Source organism: Octodon degus, unplaced genomic scaffold (assembly GCF_000260255.1).
Source record: "Octodon degus isolate 3935 unplaced genomic scaffold, OctDeg1.0 scaffold00003, whole genome shotgun sequence".
NCBI classification, from domain to species: Eukaryota; Metazoa; Chordata; class Mammalia; order Rodentia; family Octodontidae; genus Octodon; species Octodon degus.
Window position 1 is genome coordinate 14,391,575 of NW_004524579.1, and position 18,607 is coordinate 14,410,181.

The window sequence follows — 18,607 nt, forward strand, 5'->3', positions numbered from 1 at the left end:
GATATAGATATAGATATAGATATAGATATATATATCTGGCAGGACACTTTGTACAATTTGATTAATTCTGTCCCCATTCATCTTTTTTCTTTTCCTTTAACATAAATATTTCTTGCTATTACTACACGTACATACTAAATTATTCAAGTTCTCACTGGGCTCCAGTAACTTCATTTTTTCCCAATATCTCTTTATCTCTTGTCTGTAGCTAGACACAGAGTGGTTTATCATCCTTTGCTTACATATATTTGTTCTTACTTGTGAAAATAGATTATTTATTCAAGTTTTTTTCATTTGAATCAGCTACAGTTCATTATGTTATCTATTGAAAAAATAATAAAAAGACCAGTACTAAACAGGAAGGAAAATATATGGTGGTGAAAAAAAACTAAAGAAATAAGTTTGAGAATTATATCAAGGAAGAACTGACCCATAGAAATGACAGTAAAAAAAAATATTATAAAGCTACTATACATATTGTGGAATTGCTTTATCAAAGAAAACAATCTGCAAACAAATAGTCTTTGAATATTCAGGTCTCAGTGTAAATTTTGGGACATTAAGCATATCATCTAAATATGCTAGGCAAAGAAGAGAGATAGGAGCACTGTATAACTATTCCCCCACGTGCGAAAAATCCCCAGTGGAACTGGCTCTGGAAGATTGTGAACAAGAAAACATCTCACGGAGAGAACAGTCAAATCACTGGGCAAAGAAGTTCCTCTTAAAAGATCTAGGATTTCTCTTTCATTCTGCCAGGTCAGAAAGATTTCACACTTGCTACTCAGCAGGAATTTAGAATTTCTAAGTATCAGCAATTGCTGCTTACTCCAATTTTATCTTTGGAAAATTGAGGGATATGTTATTGCCTATTCTGCATATATTCAGATTAGATGTTGGTAGAGAGGGTAAGGAAAGCTAACTTATCACTTCTATTTCAAAGCCTATCATTCATTGAGGAACTATAACCAGATTGGCTTTTATGATATAAATATCAAAAAAAATTTTTTTTCTGAGTTTAATGAAGTGCTTGGATAATATTATTATATACTGTCCTTTTGCAGTTGGAAATTTTTCTTTGAGTAAGAGAAAAAGAATTATGACCATTTTTCCATCATTGATGCATTCATGATTTCCTTAGTCAACTTTATAGTCAGGTTGAATTATTAAATCCTAACAACAGGCTGTAAGCAGAAGGAATGTGTGCCACTTTCATGGCGGCCAAAATGTTTGAGAAGTATATGTCTTCTCCAACATCATCTGTATCTGCCAGATTAATGGAAGGACTCTGAGGGCTTTGTCAATGGTAGCATAAAAAGGGGGTGCTGCAGAATGGTGCACTGGTACAAGCTATGTGGTGAACAATGACACTGTATTTATTTATTTATTTATTTATTTATTTATAAATTCTTGTTCTTCGACCAAGACTAGTCTCAAACTCTTGGGTTCTGGGCTGGGGAGATAACTCAGCAGTTTAAATGCCTGCCTGGCAAGTGGAAGAATACAGCTTCAGTCCTCAGTACTGCATGCTATGCCAGCCTGGGAACTCCTGGTGTGCCATACTGGCTCCAAAATGGGGCAAAGTGAGGCACGCCTGTAATCTCAGAACTGGGGAAGCTGGGACGGAAGGATCATTATGAGTCTAAGCTCCATAGAGAGATATTGTACAAATAAATAAGTAGGTAGGTAGGTAGGTAGGTAGGTAGGTAGGTAGGTAGGTAAGTAGGTAGGTAGATCGGTAGGTAGGGAGATAGATAGATAGATAGATAGATAGATAGATAGATAGATAGATAGATAGATAGATATAGATAGAAGATTAGAGAAAGAATAAAGAGACCTTTTGGGTTCTGATTCTTGTGCCTCCACCTGGGGAATATGGGAAACATAAGAATTTGCAAGCACAGAAAGCTCTTGAATGCTTAAGACCATACTAAATATGACCTATTTAAGGCAATGATTTTAGGGATCGTATTTTTATTTTTAAATCTATTTTTATCATTTTAGTTTCAATAAATTATAAATTTAATAAATCATCTTTTATTGTTTTGTTATTTTGTTTTTGCTTGCTTTCTCATGGGTACAAACATTTTTGCAATCACTTCTTTTCTTTTTACATATGCTAGGCTGCATTTCATATATTTTGGCAAATTCATAAACATTAAAAAATTTATACAGCATTCAAATACAATTTGAAAATATTTAATGGTATGATTATCATCTTTATCATAATGAAGGTACTTAATTACTGAATATATCTCTAATTTTATGTAAGTGAAATATGTTGTTAAATACAGAAATTAGTAAGTTTTTTACAGAATATTAAATTTCCCAGCTTGGTTAGAATTTTCTATGATTATTCCTGCAATGTTTTAGTCTAACCTGAGCATGTTATGGAATAATTCTTTTTTTTTTTTCAGAACCAGGGATTAAATTTAGGCCCTTGCGCTTGCCAGGGAAGTGCTTATTCTACTAAGCCATCTCCCCGACATGAATAATCCCTTTTGGTACAGACATGTTCATGATAAATTCTCTTAGATTCAGTTTTGGTGTCATTCTGTATTAAATATTTAGTAGCAGGTGAAAAAGTACATTGTATTACACTTTTAAAATATGAAACTTTGTAATCTATGTACAAAAAAGGAAGAGACCAGTGCCATTTTTATAACTACTCGGATATATTTGATAACATTCAATGATTAACTTGGGTTTCAGTAATCTATATTTAATCATATTATGACTGTAATATGTTTCTTATTGATTTTCTGGATTGCTTTCCTATGGTAATTTTCCTCATGATAACTCTTCAGGCACTGATTGCTATTATAAGTGCTACTTCTTCACCATTCATTGTATTTTTTTTCCAGTTTTAATACTCAGAAACATTGATTGAATTATCAACCTATATTTCTCCATATCTTCTATACTTCTGAAATCATGAATGTTGTATGCAGTATTATTTTCTAAATAATGTTATACTCAGTATTATTTTCTAAATCAATAGTTTGTCTTTATTATGTCTAATCTCTCACATCAGTTTTATTTTTATACGTTACCTAAATGTTCAGTTTTATATTTATGGATTGGTTCTTTTACCTGGCCTTATTTTCTTTTCACTTTTTAATATATGCAGGTAACATTTTCATTTTGAACATCTTTGGAATACCACAAGGAGATGAAAATAAATTACTAAATGTAAATATTTGTCAAAATATATAAAGAATTTAGCTGGAATACTGGAGATTCATTTATTTTGAAACATCTAATATTGACTGTACAGCCATTCTTAACACTGGAATTATTAACTAGTTTTTGCAATTTTGATTTGCATACTTACTTTGACTTGAGTTTTGATTTAACATTTGTGTGTGTCCTATACACAAGAAATGAAAGCACCAAGAGAGACATTACAAAAAAGTCACCTTTTATAATATGATAACACCCCCAAAAATGAAACACTTACAAATGAATCTCACAAGGGAAGTAAAAGACTTATACAATGAAAATTATAGTACTCTGAAAAAAAAAGAGTTCAAAGAGAATTTCAGAAAATGGAAAGATATTCCCTGATCACGGATAGGAAGAACCAAGAACATGGTGGAAATGGGCATACTCCCAAAATTGTTATATAGATTCCATAAAATCCTGATTAAAATACCATTAGTGAACATCACAGATCTGGATAAAATATTATAAAAAATTAATCTTTAACCAGAAGAGACGTAGAGTAGAAAAAACAATTCTGGGTAACCAAGGAAAGGCAGGCGGTATCACAATCCCTGACTTGAAATTATATTATAAAGCTACTGTGATAAAATCAGCATGGTACTGGCAAAAAAATGGACCTGATTACTATGGAACATACTAGAAGATGCAAACACAACTACAAACATAATTTATCTTTGACAAAAGTCCAAACATATTCACTGGAAGAAAGATAGCCTCTTTAGTAAGTGATGTTGTAAAAACTTGCTTTCCTCATGTCTAAGGCTAAAGTTAGATGTGCATCTATTACCATAAAAAATACAGTCAAATTGTATCAAAGATTTAATTATTAAAACAGAATCACTAAATCTTATGGATAAAAATGTAAAGAAAAAGAAATCTTAAAGACATAGGGGTAGATAGAGAGTTCATGAACAAAAACTGAATTGCATTGGAAATAGTTTAAAGAATCAATAATTGGGATCTCATGTTTTTGAAAAGTTTCTGCACATCAAAAGAAATCACCAAAACAAGTAGAAAAGCCACAAATTGAGCAAAAATCATGTGCAAGTGTCCCTTAGACAGAGGCTTCTGGAACATATAATTTTTTTTTAAAGAAAATCAGGCACATAAAATTTAAAGACAAAATCCAAAAATGGTCATTTGAGATGGACATAAACTCCAAAAATGAACAAATACAAGTGGCAAATAAATATGTGAAAAAGTGTTCAATATCAATGGTCATTCAAGAGATGCAAATTAAAACAATGCTGAAATTCCATATTACTCTAGAAATAATGGCTTTTGCCATGACATCAACCAATAACAAATGCTTGAGCAGTTGGGAAAAAAGAACTCTATTCCTCTGTTGATGAGTCTGTAGACTGGTACAACCACTACGGAAATCATTGTGGAAATTCCTCAAAAAGCTTAACATAGAAGTCCTGTTCAACTCAGCTATTCTCCTTCTAGGTATTTTTTCCAAATGAACTGAAAACATCATACCACAGTAATTTATGTGCACATATGTTTATAGCTGCATAATTAGTCATAACTGAGTCTTAGAAACAACCCAAATGCCGTCAACAGAGGAATGGACAAAGAAGATGTGATATTTTTTACACATGGGAGTATAACTCAGCTATAAAAATACAAATTCAAGGCTTTTATAGGTAATTGGATGCAAATAAAGCCTGTATTCATTTATATCTAAACAAGTAATTTGAAGATAACATTATGCAACATAACAATCATTGTTGAATTTCTATTACTTTGTTTAATGAAAGTAATTTGTATTACTTTGCATGATTTCTAATATTTGTTTTTAACCATTTTGTATTCTTTAAAAACTCAAGATAAAAGCATGTGTGTGTTGCTAATGCTCATTCCATGACAAGTTTATAAATTTTCAATTTATTGACACCGTAGGCTCTTCACACTCCATTAGGTATTTTACACATATTCCAGTGATTTTATTCTACAAAGTTTTATATTATATACTTACTCAGGATCAATAGTCACCTCAACTCAGGTCTGTAAAAGAATAATTCCATGATGGTACAAAGATTAATATCCTGATATCAACAAAGGAATATCAACATAGCTTTTGCTTCCAGTGTTAAAAAGGGGCATATTCGTGAATGACCAATCTCAAGGGAAACATTTCTGGTCCGTTTTATATCATGGTAACTGACCTCAAATCACCATAGCATGTACTTGTCACTAGAACCAGAAAGCCTACAGAGACATTTTCTAATAACTTTGCACTTTAATTCTGCTTTATTTCTTTATGTATGTTCATTGCATTCCTTTCATGTGGAGTTGAGGTGGATGGACAAAGGGTGAAGTTGACCAGTCATAATACATGAAAGTATTTCTTCCCATTATGCATCCCTAGTAGAATTTGAAATGAAACAGACTTGACTCAGTGAATACTGGTTGTGCAGTGCAGACATTTATGAACTATGTTCTCAGGCCTCTGGCCATTGCAGTAAATCGAACTAGTTTGAATACTGCATGTGTCACTTTCCTCATTACTTCCTTTGATAGAAAACAAAGCCCTTTGCTTTCCTTCTTGAGACACCCAATTACTGTCGCATCCAAATATTTTAATTGTCTTGCAATTTTGCAGACTTTTTCCTTCCCTACAACACTCCATTGCTGACAGAAAAACTGACACAGTAGCCAACACAGTAGCTATTACTCAGAGCAGTTTCTAAACAATATCATTGTGCTGCCCTTCTGCTTTTGGTGAAATTATAGGGTGCTTTCTTCATTGTGGAACAATGGAGCTAGGCTTCCACTCCAGGGGTCCTGAATAAATTCCATACTAGCCTCCTGAGCTGCAGGATTAAGGCAGTTATCATTGAAGATGTCAGTGCAGACACTCCAGTCACTGTCTTTGGCTCATCGTGGAGTGCCAGAGAAGGCAGCATGGAGCTGCATGGAGCTACTAATCCTGGTCTAGAAAAAAAAAATATATATATATATATATATATATATATATATATATATATATCCTGAGTAAATAAGACCAACACTTACAAAAATACATGGTAACAGATTAGTTGTGACACTAACTGGAGGCTGATAAATTCTCATTACCTTTGTCTACCTGACAAATGAAATGACCTGCTAAATACCTGCTTAAAATTTAATCAGGTTCCCATAAATAGAAGACATCCCAGATGAAACTTGGAGAAGTTTGATGGACATCTTGGACTCTAATTACACAGAATGAAGAACTGCAGGGAACTTCCCTCTGTCCCTTGAATGTACAAGCCTTTTTTAAATAGTGGTGTATTTAGTTGCTGTGTAGTCTACTCCATACCAGTTCAAACCACTCTAATTTTCCTTCCATTCCCAGTCCTGAAGGAAAATAATTGCTGACTTTGCCTCTCTTCAGGTTCTTAGGCAGCTTTCTCCCAAGATGCTAACTAGTGAAGAAAATTAGCGTGTGCCTATCTGTAGGACAGTGATCACAGGCAGGGAATGTAAGTCTACACGGTGGAGCTAGGCAGCACTCCATTGTGCAATGTGAGGAAATTATGAAAACACTCTACACTCTTGTTATTTGATTCTTTATATTCCATTTTTCTCCTTTTTAATGTTAATAGACATTAGTGGTTTTATACAATATTTTGACAAGCTATTACATATGTGTGTGTGTATATATATATATATATATATATATAGTAAATAGGTAATATATTATATTCCATAAAATAATATAACTATTATGTGTTAAGAGTCAACATATTTAATGAGAGAATTGTTCATTTCCAAAATAAAAATAAAAAGCACTGCTCTAGAGCATGTCTTCTGAAACTTTAATATACATATAACCCATGTGAGAATTTTGTGAAATGGACATTTAGATTCAATGGTTTGAACTGAACTTAGAAAATTCATATGTCTAATAAATTTCCAGGTGAACCTGATAATGTTGCTTTTGGGTCATACTTAGAATAGTATGCATAAGTGTGACTGGATGATCTAATAAAGTTATTCTCTCCAAAAGCAGTTTTCTCTCTGGGAAATAAGACAGACTTCAGAACTTCTCCCTAGAGAGCAGAAATATTGCATTTTGTTTTCATTTTTAATTTGCATCTCGCCTTATAAGTAAATATGCATAGAAATGTGGAGTTCAGGAACCAACTCTAAGAACATGTGTAATATAACAATTTTACTGGGGTGAGTTTTCACAAGTTACAGTTGGGGCAATGTACACCACCAGCAGTCATATGTCTTTTGTCTCCTGGAAGGGACAGTACCTTGCATCTTCACCAGAGAAACTTCAAATCATCTAAGGTGATGGCTACCAAAAGCCAACATTCCCAGCCTCTGGAGGAATGTGCTCCTTTTTCCTAAAGAGGACTAATCTGAGTAGCACATCACAGTATCCACTATAACTTAAACCAATTAAGTTCTTGCTATATGTCGATACACTTTAAAAAAGAAGCTACTTCTGGGTTCTGACGATTTTTTTTTCCTGAGAATATACAAAGTTTAGTGGGATTAGCTAGAGCTCTCATTACTCTTGGTTTCAAGCCCTGTAACTGATGCTCATCAAAATTAAGCTTTTGATACCAAGAATTATCCAAGTGAATGATCTTAATACCAAATGAATTCTCTGCCTGCATGGAGTAATAGTAACCCTATCTCTTCCTGATAATGAGAGGGAATTACCTCTGTCTCCTTGCCTGCTGATCTGTTGGAACAATGAAGCTGGGTTGATGAAGTGGGAGCAAAGGCTTAGTGTTTAATAGGATGTACGCATTCTCCCTTCCTGAAATCTTCCTAGTTTGGGTAGCAGGGCCTTTACTTTTATGGAGCCAAAAGCATGATGGAAAGTACAATTTCCCAAGTGAATTGGTGAAAATTATAAGAAGTAGAACCTCTCCTATTTCCACTCTTTGGGTCTTATATTCAAGATTCAGCCTTTTGGAATCCTCACTGTGTCCTTAGGAAAGTGCATCTCTTCCTCCCATGGCTACACTGTTAAGCTGATGCTCCAGCTGTAACTTCAACAGGTTTACTCTTGTCTTACCCATCCAATACGCTCTGGAAAGCATGGGATATAAAAGCACTGGAAGAGCCCACCCATCATTCTGTGTTTGCTGCCACACTTTCCTTGCCAACAAATTGGTTCCTGTGGCCCAATGTAGCATCATGCAGGTTTCCATCCCATGTTGCTGAATTACAGATTCTGTAAACCCTTAGGTATAAACATTGAATAAAGTCTGCCAGACAAGTAAAGCAAACAAGCATATGAATATATTTGAATACTAGTTTTCCAGGAACCATTTTGGTGAAAAGAATAAAAAATGCAGAATTGAGCAGAAGACAAAATTTTTTTTATGGTGACAGAAAAAAGGAATTAGAATGTTTCTATAGGTGTTCTTGTGGGTAGGCCTTTAAGACTCCTCTGAGACAAAGAAGACAGGCTTTGTATATCAACATGGACAGCACATGCTTTTGTGAAGTGGTGTGATTTTGATGAAGGTTGCTCCCTTCAGGCTAAGCCAATTCTTATGGAACAATTGATTTGAATTAACTTGTCAGATGCCTTACTCCCAAAAATCTTGACTAAAAGGCATTTACTCCTAATGGAGAGCATAATTTCAGAAACCTACATCATAGTACTACTACTATACCACCCACTACAAGATATAAGGATATCTTTGGGGTTTTTTTTGCTCCTAAAGATGAATTATAATCAGATCCTTTTCAATGGCCACAGACACTTTTTCAGATGATGTTGTCAAATACATATAAGCTATAAGGCAAGAATGCAAAATAACATTCTGTTCCTAGAGACAGAAAAACACCAGACAGAGATTGGCGAGTTGGGAGAAAAAATGTGGAGGTGTTGAAGACTTCACGATTTTTTTTCTAGTTTGATAGCAGCCAGGTCTGACCTCCTCCAAGTCCTTGTGTGCATCATCTGTGTGCACCCCTTGGTGGTCCTGTGACTGATAGGTGCAACTCTGTGTGGGTAGAGGTCTTTGCACAACACGGAGAAGACACCAAGAGACAGTGGCACTGAGTGTTACACAGTCCAGTGTGACAGGTAGACTCCAAGTAATCAAGGAAGGACTGAAAACCTCTAGTCTCAGGGCTGAGACCCAGGAGCAGGTGGCGTTTGGTGACTCTGTAGTAGCACAGTTCTCTTGTCCACTCTGCTCTGTCAGTGTCTGCCAATTCATGTTCACTCAGACACTCACTAAGTTCAGCTTAAGTTTTGCCCCCTTCCTAAGACTTCCTAAAAAAAAAACTAAAAGGTTTTGTATCATATCCTACTGTTAAATATTTATTATACATTCATCCATGACACATAGCAATTCAGTAGAAAGAGAATCATCTTTCTATTTTCAGACTAATAGTGTAAGGAGTTACAGACACAAGTGACAACAAAACAAGTCTGTTTTGCCTTTAACATGCTGTGTGATAGACCTCAGCCTGTTTGTGTCTCATTTTCTTAAGTATAAAGTATCAATCAAAATGGAACTCAAATAATCAGAAATGATTTAATGACAATAATATAATTTAATGAAAATAATGTCTATTTTATAGTTTTTACTTAATAATATATAAGAATTATTTAACACCATTTTAAGCCTTAAAGTTTCTTTTTTCTTGGGATGATACAATAGGAAGGGAAATAAAAAGGTTATTAAAATTGTGTGAAAGCAAATAAAGGAATCCACACAATTATGTAAATCAAATGAATGAGTGTTTCTAAGGACATTATATTGTAACTATTTTTCCTATTCAAAATATTATTTTCATTCTTCACTTACTCTTCCAATATTTGAAGATGCCAAAGTTTTCAGGGAGCTAAATACCAACTAAATGGGTCCTCACCCTGCCTTAATTCTCAGCACTGCAGTTGTATAAAACACATTGAACATTTCATGTTTCAATTTCTTTATCCTCAAACCAGAGGCCATCAACCTGACCTGCATCATCAAAAAGCAATTTCTGTTAGCAAATTAATGACTGTCGAGGCTGCTATCAATGCTGGATGGGTTCACACTAGACTGGGCTTCAGCTGTTGAAAAGAAAGTGAGACGTTCCTCAGGATGCCTCGCCAGGTACAAAAGTTTAAATTTTTCTCTCCCTCAAGCTGCTGAGGAAAAGTATTGGTCAAAGGGAAGAGGGAAAGACAAGGGGGAGGAGAAGGGCAGGGAGGAGAGGAGATAAAACAGTTCAAGGTTGTATTTTCCTGACTTCATTCTTGCAATGTCGGCCTCACCCTTTATGACAAGGTCTGGGGAAGATATAGTTTATGATGTGCTTCAAGTGTGATAAAGCAGCAGAGAGGTGAGCCTGGGAAGGGTTAGGTGTCCTTGAGGACTGGATGGGCTTGAGTACTCTGTGAGGATGGATGTTATTAAATTGAATTATTATTATTAGCACTTAGAAAATGTGGAGAGGAAAAGGAGGAGAAAGGAAAGCGAGCTAAATTAAACCTGCATATGGATCACATTGGGGGAGAATTCAGAGAGCTGCAGCTGACCTGTAAATACAGCATGAGCTACTAGGGAGGGCAGGTTACCCAGTAGGAACAGTTCTGCATTTCTCTGAGGACTGGGTTTTCACAGGAGTTTTGCCCTAAAGATATGAGGCAAATCCAAATCTCATCTTTGGTTTTACTGGGAAATTAGAACGCAATTGACTAGGAGAGATGAGGTCTAGTCTTTCACTTTCCTCTGGTCCAGTCACAATGGATTCCTCTGCTCTGGCACCCCTACCCCTGCCCGTTTCATTCCCCATTCCACAGACATTCATGATGCTCAGGTCTGAGTCATATTCTCCCCTCCTTTCATGGGCCAGTTTTGAAATTGCAGTTGTCATTTTTATTGGTTGTAGTTAACATTTATGAAGCACTTACCATGTGCCAGGCACCGTGCTAAGCACTTAGTGTTTATTATCTTATTTTATCTTCACATGAGTGCTGTGAGGACAATTTCATTGGCCCTATTTCACATTTCAGGATCTTATTTGAGAAAGGTATATAATGTGACCTTAGGGCTCAAAACAAGTGTTAGGAATGAGGCTCTAACGTCTTTTTTTTCCCCTCACTCAGAAACTTGTAAAACTGAATTCTACTGCTCTCTATGAAACAAACAGGTGGCTTTAGTCCAGACTGACTTGTCACTCTGACCAGTTTCCCTTCTTTTCTGTTGATTCACCCAGAAATACAAATCAAAGAACTGGGAGAGAATAGTAAGCACCACCAGGAATCCCTTCACATGAAGAGCAAGCAGGATTTCACACAGTGTTGTCTGTCTCCTCTCCTCCAGTGGTCACTTGAGTAAATGAGATCTAACACTGAATGCAGATTTCCATGCAGGGACATAAGGCAAAATAAGTTATTAGACAGTGGAATTATGAATGCAAGCACAATCACTATCCTGAACATTATTCCATAGTCCATTTTGATGAGGACAGAAAAAAAATCATTAATTGAGCTCCCAGTGGAAAAGGGTTTGAATAATGGAAAGTGTGGATTATTCAGTAGAAGAAATGCTAAATAATTATCTCATAAAATACATGTTAATCAGTTTCACTAGTTATATCTCACAGACCATTCACTTATATTTACTTTCTGTTCTTATATCCATTAGCAGCAATAAGTATGGAAAAATTCCCACACTTTTAAAATATGTTTTCTTTCCTTCTAGTTCCATAACAAGAGCTCCAGTCTCCACTTACTTAATATTTCATCTCTTTACTTTTATCCCCTCAAGTCCCTACATCTCAGGAGTGCACTATTACACCTGATCCTCTCTTCTATACCTGGAAGATTGTTGTGATCCTTGATCTTTTTCGTCCTCCTCTGCTCTACTCACTTGCTTGGCATAGCCTGGAAGACCTTATTTACTTCCTTAATTTAATGCACTTATACAACAGTCCACAAACTTCATCACTCTCCTGGTCTTCCCTAAACTGAAACCTAAAATATTCAACTGATATTTAAGATCTCTCCATGAATGTTTAATAGCTATTTTGAAATTTACCTGGACAAGTTAAAGAAAAAGGCAACATGATTTTTCATGAAAAAGTTCTTTCCCTCTCCAACCTGTCTCTTCTGTGAAAATGCCTACCTTCCTCTTCACTGTGGAAGTCACGAGTATAGATAGGATCCTTGCTTCCTCTCTTCCACTCAACCCACACACCAACTGCTTAGATAAGTCTCATCTATTGTTCGCCTAAAACATTTCTAGGATTAGATCATCCTTCAAATCACTAATGTCACAATAATATAAGAATTAATGTTCTATAATCTGTACTCTCAACCTGAAGATCAGTTGGGTTCTATGTTGTGTGGGTGAAAGTTATCATATGAAGGGCCCAAAGCTGGGCTTCTTAAAAGAGTAAAACTGATGATAAATTGACACCATCCCAATTGGACAGGTTTTCAAATCCAACTGTAGTGCACAAAGCCTCATATTTCCCCACTCTGCTTCACAACTTTAGGGTTCTTTTATTTTAGGTTTCTTGTGTATTATATGTTCATGCTTTCCTTACACCTTCATGAGATTTATCTTTTCTGCCTGCATTGTTCTCTCACTGTGACTTTCCCAGAGCTTCCTGTGGTCATTATGCCCTTGTAGCTGCAGCATGTGAAGTGGTTCCCTAGTCACCCTGGTAGTCCCTATTAGCAATCTGAGTGTACATCACTGTACTTGCTGTCCTTACGTTAATCTTCTTTCTACCTTTTCTTTTTTACAAGAATTTTGATTTCTAAAACAACCTTGTTCATTTTTGTAATTTGTATGAGTAAACAATATCTAATATGTACTAGATATATATTAGATTGCATAAATAAAAGAATGGAAAAAAAGAAGGCTACCTACTTATTACTCAACAAATGAGTTTGACATTTTACATAAGAATGTAATACAGGGATCAAAGTGTCTCTGAAACTCAGTGAGGCCAGGAGAATGACTAGAACACAACAAATGAAGGTTATGCATTTTAAGACCAGTTTAAATAAAAGACTTGGACAAAGATCTGTATAATCAAAGATGCTCTTATATTCTTGAATGGAAATTATCAAACTTATCTGAGGTAGTACAGTAAAAAATACTTTGGCGATGAAGTATAAAAGTAAAACAAAGTGATTTCATTGTAAGATGATACTACACAGAACATTACTAGAAAAATATTGTTCTGTTTTTTCTTCCACAGACCACACAAATGGCATGTAATGTGATTAAGGTATAGGAGATGGGAGGTAGAAGATTTTTTGCATATTAGCATATTTGAAGCAAAATAAAACACAATTTTAGTAAGTGTGGTATAAAGAGCCAGATATTATATCAAGCAATGTATTTTCTATAACATTATACATCAAATAAATCACTCAGTCCTGCCTATAAAATGAAGAGAACTGAGCCATCTAAATGGTACAATTCAGCATAACTTTTCATGTAAAAAATTCAATGTAAATGTTCACTAAAACTTCTTGAAATCATACACAACAAAACAGAGACATTAATAGACTTTTCTTTTCCTGGATTATCTTATGTGTGTTACATGTCCATGAGACAAAGGGATGGAGCAGAGGAAGGAGAAAAGATAAGGAGATGTGAATAAAAGGAGAGAAGATTTGTAAGTGTGTGCAGGCACATCATATTGCAAGCTCAAAAATCTCGTTTATTCCTCTGTTTCCATATGTTCAACTTCCCTTCGACTCAGCCCATGTTAAATATTATCTCTAACCATCTACTTCCATCTTCATTCTTGTATCAGTAGCTCTTGAGTCTATTGAGTGGAAATTAGAGATTTGATATCAGTTTTCTTGCTTACTTTCATGCCAGTAAAAGGTATTTTCTCGGTCATCTGCCCAACTTTCCATCGTGAATTGGAATGATCTGCTTTGCTGCAGTCCTATCTGCATCTTAGTACCATTTGTTCTTTAGAAACTTACACCTGCTTCTCAGCTGCCCTCTCTCACATCTCTCATGTTCCATCTTCAAGTACTCTCTTAGAGTCCTTAAATAACTTTTGAAGGTTTTTAAGCTCTAACTGTCTCCATACTACAAAAAGACCTCCCTAACATAACAACTTTTTAGTGTTTTCTTTTCTTTTGTGGCATATTAAACTTTTAAAATATTTTATTTTATGTAAGAAATCACAAAATTCCACAACAAAATAATATAATAATAATAGTTACTACATTGAGAATTGTTATCTTCGGTGTAGTTACTATGAGTACAAGATATAGGCATAAACATTGTCCAAATGACACTAGTGCAAACTTGTCTTTTCAACTGCGAATTTTTTTTTTTTTCCTGAACCGGAGATTAAACTCCGGTCCTTGCGCTTGCCAGGGAAGCACTTATTCTACTGAGCCATTTCTCTGGCCCCAAACTTTTTTTTTTCAGTAAACTAAGACAAATGAGCATTCTCTTCTGTTTTTCCTTTTCCTTTCCTTCTTTTCCCCCTTCCTCCACCTCAATTTCTCTTTCCTTTTGAACACATTTTTCCCATTTCACAATATCCATTGTACATTTTGGTCTTTATTCATGCTTTTAGTTTTTCACATCAAAGAGTCAATATAATGTTTACACATGTGAGTCTGGTTTAATTCACTTAGCTATATAATATGAACTCAGGGCTCAAAACAAGTATTAGGAATGAAGCTCTAACGTCTTTTATTCTGACTCAAAACCTTGTAAAACTGAATTCTACTACTCTCTATGAAACAAACAAGTGGCTTTACTACATCCTGACTGGTCACAATGACCAGTTTCCCTTCCTTTCTGTTGATTCATCTAGAAATACAAATCAAAGAACTGGGAGCGGACCAGTGAAGACCACAGAAATCCCCTCACATGATGAGTAAGCAGGATTTCAGACACAGTGTTGTCTGTGGCCTTTCCTTCTCCAGTGGTCACTTGAGCAAATGAGATCTAACACTGAATGCAGTTTGAAACAATACTGAGTTGAAACCATACTCAGTATGAGTTCAAGTTGTAACCATTCACTTATAAAAGTCTCAGATTTGTCTCTTTTGATGATTGAATAGTAATCCACTATGTAAGTGCCACTGTTTTTTTTTTTTTTTTTCTTTAATCTATTCCTTGGTTGATGGACATTTGGGTTCTTTCACCAATATTTAATTATTATAAATTGTGCTGCTATTAACATATGTTCACAGATGTCATTGTGGTATGATATTTTTAATTCTCCTGAGGAGATATCTGGAAGGGGAATGTGTGGGTCAAATGGGATCTTTATTTCCAGATTTATTTTTCAGGAATCTCCACACTGATTTCTCCTGGGATTGTACCAGTCTACATTCCATACAGCAGTGTAAAGGTGTTACTTTTACCCCAGAACCCCACCAACATTTGTTATTAGTTGATTTCTTGATGACAACAATTCCTTCTGGAGTGAGATGGAATTTCAGTGTTGTTTTAATTTGCATCTCTCATATGACCAGTGATGTTGAACATTTTTTCATATATTTATTTTTTGTTTATAGTTCTTTATCTGAGAAGTATACGTTCATCTCAGATGCCCATTTTTGGATTGGGTCTTTGAATTTGAGGCATCTAATTTTTTATTATTTGTTTATATAGTCCCTGCTAGTACAGGGAGTACAGAGTCTCACTACACAGATATGACTCATAGTGATCCTCCTGTTTTCAGCCTCCCAAGTGCTGGAATTATAGGTATGTACCACCACACCCAGTCTCAGTCTCCTTCTCAGCGGTCTCAGGGGCACTGCTAGCACTGTACACTAGAGACTGAACCCCAGTCACTGCTCCTGCCTAAACCAGCACATTATTCTGCTGAGCTATCTGGCTGGCTCAGATTTTTTAATTTTCTGCACGTTCTAGATATAAGTCCTTTGTCTTAGGAAAAACAGGCTAAAAGTTTTTCTCACTCAATGGGTTAGCTTTGAACCTTATCTCTCATCTTATTCTTCAAAGGCAATAGTCTAAAAGCGTTTCCAGAAGTTCATGTGCTAAAATATTGGCTCTCATTCTTGGTTCTACTGGGAGTGGAAATAAACTTCTGCAGGTGTGGACTGGAGAAAAGAAGTTTACACTCTGGCCACATCCTTCAAGAAATCCTTGTCCTTCCCTTCTTCTATATATCTCTGGTTCCTTGTCAGTATATGTGCTGTTCTACTCTAGCATCTGCTCTGGCTATGCTATTACTTAAAGACAGTCCCAGCACCAAAAAACCCAAACAATCAATGATGAGTAGAAACCTCTGGAACTGTGAACCTTAATAAACCTTTTTGCCTTAACAGTTTATTATCAGGTCTTTTGCCAAAGTAATGGAAAACTTTGTAACATTATTTCTCTACTTCAATCCACAACTTCCGAGCATGGCGTTAGTCTCAGAATATTCTTTGTTCCCCTCTGATTCTAGACCTTTTAACAATTACACTATCAGTAGTCTACGCCTGTCTACTAAAATGGTATCATTCTGACTTTCATGTGGATGAACTCACATCTTACTAGATGGGTAAATAATGAACTCTTACAGTGGATTTGGTTAAAGAAAGAGATCTTATTTAGTGGAGGCATAGTGAAAGTAACATATCATCATGGAACTGATGCCTTTGTAAAAGACACAGGAGACCTTAAGTAGTTGAAGTTATTTACGCAATCTGTGAAGACACCATGAGGTATATGCTAGAGACTGCATGGCTTACAGTGCAGACTTGGCCTGGTTTCAGCAGCATTCAAACTCTTGTTTTCTTCTATATAGAAGTTTTCCATTTGTCATTAGCACTAGAGGCAGCAAAAACAGCAAAATGTATTTTTATGTTCCACAGCTCTATATTGATCTTATATTCTCTAGGGCAGGTACCATGTGAGCTACATTGTGCATGGGATTTTCTGATGCTTGCTGTGTGAATTTATCTCCTGGACAGGAGAAAACCCTTGCCTGTTGCATATTTTCTTACTTCTACTCTGTATTGTCATCTCTCCCTTACTGAACTAAAGTAGCTACAATGAGAATTCTCCGTTGAATTTATATTCTAAAGAATATTAACTAAAGACAGAGAGAGGAGCATGCAAGCAAATAGATACATACAAAACCCCTCATGTCCTGAAGAATTTCACTGGAAAAGTTAAAAAAGAAGGTAAAGACATAAGAAAAAAATATTGGACTAGGAAAATGGTGGTGTTCTCTTGAGAGTTAGAAGAAGAACATAACTAATATAGCATACTGTTAACAATGACAGCAAAGGCAGGGCGATTCAGTTTTTCTGGGACTTTACTCTTATTTTATCAATCAAGGAGAATGATCTTCAAACTCTAAAGCATAAAATCAAATGCATAACAAACACATCGTGAATGAAGATACATGTCTGAATCTTCACATGGTGTGTGAGTGCCGTACAAATACTTCATCCTTGGTGTGTTTACTGATCCCAGGCTGCAGGTTTTCCATCACCTGTTCCCGGAGCTAGCATGTCCACTTCAATATTCACACCATTCTGCAGCTCTCATCTGGCATTCTAAGTCTAGAAATTGCCTAGTGAAGCTCTTGCATTAGCTAAGATTTAGACACTGATTCTTTGATCCAGTGAGTACTTCTGGACACACTTTTTTTTTAAATGAATTTAGGGTGCATAGGGTGTCACTACATACATTGGACTCCTAGTGATTCTCCTGTTTTCTGCCTCCCAAAATCTTGGATTATGGGCTCGTGCCACCACACCCAGTCTCAATCGCCCTCTCAGTATGCCATGGGGGCAAGGTCGGCTCGACATGCCAAGCATCTAATCACTTCTGCTGTGCTTTGCCTAAGCAGGTGCATTAGTCCGTTGAGGTATCTGTCCTGCCCCTGAGCTATCTAGCTGGCCCAGTGCTTCTTGTTAAGAGGAAGTATACACCATTTCTGGACTCCACCATTCATGGTGAAATCCTTTTTTTTCAACTTCAATTGTGCTAGTTGTTCACTTGTGACGGGCCCATTGTTCTAGGACACTGTGCTCTGCTTGCTCTCTTGAATCTCTTCAATTGATCTGCCCAGCCCAGCTATGTAGCCTGGGCCTTGTCATGGCCTTGCCTCTCTCCTTATGGTTGAGCTGATTTGCATCAATTGCCAATTCATATGCAGAGCTTAAACTTTACTCATTCAAATGCCAAGTCCTAGGTCCAAAGCACTCTCACCTTTGTTTGCAATGCTCACTGATTTTTTTAAGGAGTTCACAAAATTCAGGGCATGCATGTTCTTTGTGTGAAAAAAGCCTGGTTATAGATTTATGTATTCAATTTTGTACTGACTTAGAGACTTCTGTAAGACCAACTGTCTTGAATTACATCTTTCAATGTAAACCTTATTTGCATTCATCTTTCCTTGCTTCCTTCCTTCCTTCCTTTCTCCCTTCTTTCCTTCCTTCTTCCTTCCCTCCTCCCTC